We start from the raw sequence: 5,734 nt of genomic DNA on the forward strand, positions 1-5,734 counted from the left end.
TATGTTCCAATGGAGATGTTGTAGCCTAAAAATAAAGCCATTTGTGCATTAGCAAACACGTTTGTCACCTTCATTTGTACCCAGTTGCAATGAGCCCCAAAGGAAATGTGAAAGTGAGTGAGACATTATCACGGTTATGACAAGTGGTCGGTGACTGGAGCTTTGGTTGGTCCTCAAACTCTTCTGAGAAACAGGGGAGGCCAGCATCATCCTTTCAATTTCATGGGCCTGGAATGGACTTGAGGAGGCCAAGGGCTTGCAAAGTCATGCAGGGAAGAGAGACAAACCCACACTTCCCTGTGCCAGGCACCAGGCCGGTTCTCACCCTCCGCCTGGAGGAGACAGCGCACGTCACTCGTGTTCCAGCCAGGGTGAGTGAGTGAGTGGCTGGGCTGGTCCTGAAGGTCATCCACAGACAGGGCATGCACATGGAGCGGGAGGGCCTTGTCAGAGAAGAGACATGCATGTTGTCACCAGGTGCTGGCGAGCGGCTCCATCAGACGCCTGTGGGCAAGAAGCCAGGAGTGTGCTGGGGCGTTGGAACATGGTTCTTAGAAACAACGGGGAGAGGAAGGAGGCCCTGAGTGGTCGATGTGCACGGTGAGAGGAACCCAGGGCCGGTGGGTGGGCAGGATGGCGGTACCGTCAGTCAGGAAGTCCCAACGGGAGACCAAGGATGTGGTGGGAGCAGAGCTGGAGGAAGAAGTACTAGAATGATCCATGCTCCGAGCCACAGGAAACATGAAGTTGAATCAGATTCATTTTTAGCAGGTTTCTTAGCAATTATGCAGCTGTCATCACCATCACAGAAAGAATCAGTTACTTGAAGGGATCTTAGGTGAAAAGGCACAGAATAGTTTCAGGCCTTCATTACCACTGTGGATTTTTTTAAGGAAGCTCTTTATCCTACAGTTAGAAAGCTTTCTTCCCCTCACCCCTGCTTCTGACTCCAAAGCCCCATCTGTGCTGATGGGAGTTATGAATGCTTTGTGCAGGGAGAATACACTGCATGAATAGGGACAGTAATTTTAGGGCTGACTGAGCGCAGAAGGCACTGAGATGACATTCTGCAGAAAGAAGCTCTGTACAATCCAAAAATTGGTCATGTCAGGCGGTGTTCAGAGTGAATATGCCAGAAATAGCCTGTTTTTAGTGCGATCAGCCATGACGTATCCCTTTTCTTAAAAGCTTAAAGAAATAGGCATGCACAGCCCCAAAACTTTCTCTTTGGTCCAGTGTGCTTGTGTGCTGAGGGAAGCCCGTCCTTGGGTCTGGTCGCTGGTGAGCCTCATGTGCCCTGGGCATGCACTGAAGGAAGGCCGCTCTCCCTCCGTGTGACACCCGGGCCAGCCCAGCAGCGCGTCGTACTGGCCAGGACAGTGAGGCCCATGTACATGAGCTGTGATGGCCGCCCTCACCTTGGGGGAGAATCTGCGTCCACTGCTCCTCAGGGAAGACTTTCCCCGCCAACCTGGCCGCACACCCTCTGGAAGTGGGGCACCCGCTGCCATCTGGGTGCTTTCAGGGGCCCCTGTGTGTGTAGGATGAGTTGGGGCACAGATCCTCACCTCCTGTGGGGGACACAGAGACCCCTCGGCACCAGCGTCCCTCCTCCACCCCCTCCCCTGCCACACACGTCCTGTGTTACAGGTGAGTGTTCGAGACTTCGTCACAAAGATTATTGCCCCCAGTGGTCAAGGTCTCTGCTTACAGTGCTGTACGGAATGTCGCGTATTTGTGACGGATTTGTGGAGGGCATAGAGTTCACTTCCCCCTGCTTACAGGCTGAGCACCTGCTCGCTGTCCCTGAGCTGCTTTTCCTAGGTCAGGCCAATTCGAATGTCCTCAGCGCCCCACCCCCGACCAGAGTCAGAGCTGCTGCTTACGGGGCCTCTTGCTCCAGGACTGGTCCCACCTGAGTACTTCCTCGGAGGTCTGATTAAACCTCTGCCTTTCCCTTTCTGCAGGGAGCACCTCAGTAGGAGAGCCTCGTGTGTCTGGGTGTTGCATACGCCGGTGCTGGCTTAGAGTGGGGTTGCTAAATTTGCTTGTTCTTTTTCCAAGAAGACAGGGTTTGGGAAGCACGGTGCTAATGGGTGACGTGTGTCAGGAAAAGCTAAGTACAACTGTCCCGCTGAAGTAGTGGGTGGTCCCCCCACCCCTGCTTCCTAATCAGACTTGAAAACCGTAGGGACACCTGCTTCCTCTGCCTGTCCAGCATCCCCTTGCTCTTCTCCAAAGCATGCACCTGGGGGACAGCTGAGCATGTACTTGGGATGGGGCTTCCCCTATCCTGTGTGTCTAGGGGAGGCAGAGAAGCTAGGTCTACCCTACAAGGGTTCTCCATTTCCTGACCACTGAGAGTGGTTCAAGATGGGCAGCTGAACCTAGCAAGACCAGTATGTGTTATATCCAAATTTGCTAAAATTATTGAGGGGAATCCCCTCTTTTTCTGAGGTCCTACATGCAAAGCATCATGAGAGCCCCAAGCTTCAGGGGGTCGTTGTTGCTGCCAAATGAAGAAAAGCAGCTTAGAAATGAGGCCTACACACAGACAGCAGTCAAAGACGGGGACAGATTTCCAGATGATACTGAGCACCTGGATCCAGCAATTCCTGATGTTCACATCTGGACTTTTGGGTTTCAGCCTCTTGCAAGATAAGGTGTCCTGACCATTCCCTGATGGGTCTCCCTGTCAGAATAGAATCGCTTCAGCAGGAGTGTGCTAATGGCAGATGATACGCAGGGAGGAGAGAGTGGAGTCCCTGAACCAGGTGGGGTTCTGAATGACAGAGGAGCTGGCCGTGGGCATGGCCCCCTGGGCTCGGGGACCTCCAGGCCTGAGGCTTCCGTTCCTCTTCTGGTTTCGCCCCAGGGACTGACCCTGTTTCAGCTGTGAGCGTGCGGAAGGTGCAGTTTCCAGAAGAGCAGCTGGTTTGTCTCCTGTTGCCTGTGACTGGCTGAAATTCGGTGCACTGCTGAACCTCGGCCCCAGCTGGTACTGTTCTGCAAAGCTGGGACGCCACCCAGACCTCACATGCACAGACATGCCTACGTGTGTGCGCCTATGTGTGTGTAATCATGTGTGTTCTAAATCTCCCTGTGTCTCTGTCTCTGTCTCCATCTCTGTCTCTCTATCTCCATGTCTCTCTATCTCTGTCTTTATCTCTCTAACTCTGTCTCTGTCTCTATGAAAGACAATTTCTTTTTTTAAGTTTCTTTTTTTTAAGTCATCTCTATACCCAGTGTGGGCCTTGAACTCACAACCCTGACTGACATCAAGAGTACACGCTCCACCAACTGAGCTGGCCAGGCACCCCTGAAAGACAGTTTCTTGTTTCCTTTGGGCCGGTGGTTTGAGCCTTCCAAGTATGGGTCGGACGGCTCCCTCTGCCTGGTTCTGCCCACACTTTCATGTAACATGACAGAAAAGAAACAGCTATTTGCTCTGATGAATTCTCTTTGGCAAAATGAGAGACTTCTTAAAAATTGAAGCTGCCAGGGCTGATACCCGAGTGGAAAAACTTGCATTGCATGCTGTGGAAAGATTAGGAACTCTTCCAGAGGGATGGGAGAAAAGGGGGCCACCTTCACATGCCCACGTTCGAGAATGTTCTAGAGCACACAGGCGTGACAGGGGCTCCCGTGCGTAGGACGTGCTTTCTGGGTGCCTCCCAGGAAGGGTACCACAGTGATAGTACCATGGACTGAGCACAGCGGGGTCGTGTGGACGGGCGCGGCGTGGGAAGTCCAGCGGAGAAGGGCCTCCGGCGGGCAGAGCCCAGCGAGGGGCAGGAGGGGAGAGCTGGGGGCGAGGAGCCCCTCAGCAGCTGTGCTGGGCCAGGCCGTGTGCGCACCTGCACCAGGGAAGGGAACGGAGTGGGGTGGGCATGGAATTCATACCTTAGGGTCATCTGACAAGTAGGACCCATACTCAGCATCCGGCAAAGAGGAGGTAGAGAAGTTTCCAGTATCTTTCCCAGTTTCCTTCTGATTTCTGGTTCCAGCTGCACGGCGTATTTTACCTGGCAGGGATGTTTTTTCCTGATAAATCCTTTGTAGCAAACAGCACACAGGACATCACCCTGCACCCGAAATGAAGCAGAGTCCATTGCTGTAATGATAAAAAACAGTGTATTCTGGACGGCTCGGGTGACACGGCTCAGTGTTGATGGCATTTGCCTTTCTGATTCCTAGAGGCAAGGAGTCATGAAGCCTTCTTCACGGGCAGTAAGTCATTTCTCTCTGAAGCCACGTAATCCTAGAAATCAACAGTCTCGAGGGACTAAGGCAACTTCCCCACACGTCCAGTAACTCTCCGAGGCCCCAAAGAAAAGCCTGCCTGCGTCCAGGAAGATTCGCGCTGCCGAGGCCTTGGTGGGGGGGGGGGCCCACAGACACGAGTCCCAGCGAGTTAAGTGACAGGCTTCTTTGAATAAACTTGTCAATCAAGACAGATGTGGACCGTTGACCTTTTGATCTAGGAATTTTAGTTTTTAGGAAAGTACACTAAGGGAATAATTAGAAGCACAAATATTCACATCCGAAGATATTTGTAACAGTGTTATCTATAAGGGGAAAATTATTGAACACATCTGAGTTCAAAAGGATGAATCAGTTAAATGTATATAAATGCAATGAAATGTTACTTAGTCATTAAAATTGTTTCAAAAAAGTCATTGCTCCTGGAGGAATGTTAAGTGGAAGGGCTATTGTGAATAACGCTGCAATGAACGTGGGCGTGCAGGTATCCTTCCAGGTAGGGATCTCATTTCCTCTGGATAAATAACGAGAAGACGGATTGCTAGACCACACAGAAGTTCTGTATTTAGTTGTTTGAGGAACCCCCACACTGTTCTACAGAGTGGGTTCACCAGCCTGCATTCCCACCAACAGTGTAGGAGGGTTCCCCTTTCTCCGCATCCCCGCCAACACCTGTCGTTTCTTGTATTTTTGATAATAGCCATTCTGACAGGTTTGAGGTGGTATGGGTTTTTTTTTTTATTGTTTTGTTAATCACCATACATTACATCATTAGTTTTTGATGTACTGTTCCATGATTCATTGTTTGTGCATAACACCCAGTGCCCCACGCAGAACGTGCCCTCTTTAATACCCATCACCAGGCTAACCCATCCCCCCACCCCCTCCCCTCTAGAACCCTCGGTTTGTTTTTCAGAGTCCATCGTCTCTCATGGTTCATCTCCCCCTCCGACTTACTCCCCTTCATTCTTCCCCTCCTGCTATCTTCTTCTTTTTCTTTTTTCTTAACATATGTTGCATTATTTGTTTCAGAGGTACAGGTCTGTGATTCAACAGTCTTGCACAATTCACAGCGCTCACCATAGCACATACCCTCCCCAATGTCTATCACCCAGCCACCCCATCCCTCCCACCACCCACCACTCCAGCAACCCTCAGTTTGTTTCCTGAGATTAAGAATTCCTCATATCAGTGAGGTCATATGGTACATATCTTTCTCTGATTGACTTACTTCACTCAGCATAACACCCTCCAGTTCCATCCACGTCGTTGCAAATGGCAAGATCTCATTCCTTTTGATGGCTGCATAATATTCCATTGTGTATATAGACCACATCTTCTTTATCCATTCATCTGTCGATGGACATGTTGGCTCTTTCCACAGTTTGGCTATTGTGGACATTGCTGCTATAAACATTGGGGAGCACGTACCCCTTCGGGTCCCTACATTTGTATCTTTGTGGTAAATACC

General features: G+C 50.8%; 1 long non-coding RNA gene across 2 annotated transcripts; it reads left to right on the plus strand.

Annotated features, from left to right (window-relative positions):
- The first annotated feature begins 292 nt into the window (after window positions 1–292).
- Window positions 293–4,452, plus strand: LOC114206190 (uncharacterized). Of its 2 annotated transcripts, XR_003608574.2 has the most exons (5): window positions 293–371; window positions 478–600; window positions 1,237–1,650; window positions 2,876–2,998; window positions 4,198–4,452. It is a non-coding gene; the product is annotated as an uncharacterized LOC114206190 (long non-coding RNA). The 2 variants fall into 2 exon arrangements; XR_015767806.1 differs by lacking the exon at window positions 4,198–4,452 and having other exon boundaries at window positions 2,876–3,695.
- The last annotated feature ends 1,282 nt before the right edge of the window (window positions 4,453–5,734 follow it).

The sequence above is a fragment of the Eumetopias jubatus genome, unplaced genomic scaffold (assembly GCF_037043125.1).
Source record: "Eumetopias jubatus isolate StellerSeaLion01/CBP00866 unplaced genomic scaffold, mEumJub1_p1.0 scaffold_2, whole genome shotgun sequence".
Lineage (NCBI taxonomy): Eukaryota > Metazoa > Chordata > Mammalia > Carnivora > Otariidae > Eumetopias > Eumetopias jubatus.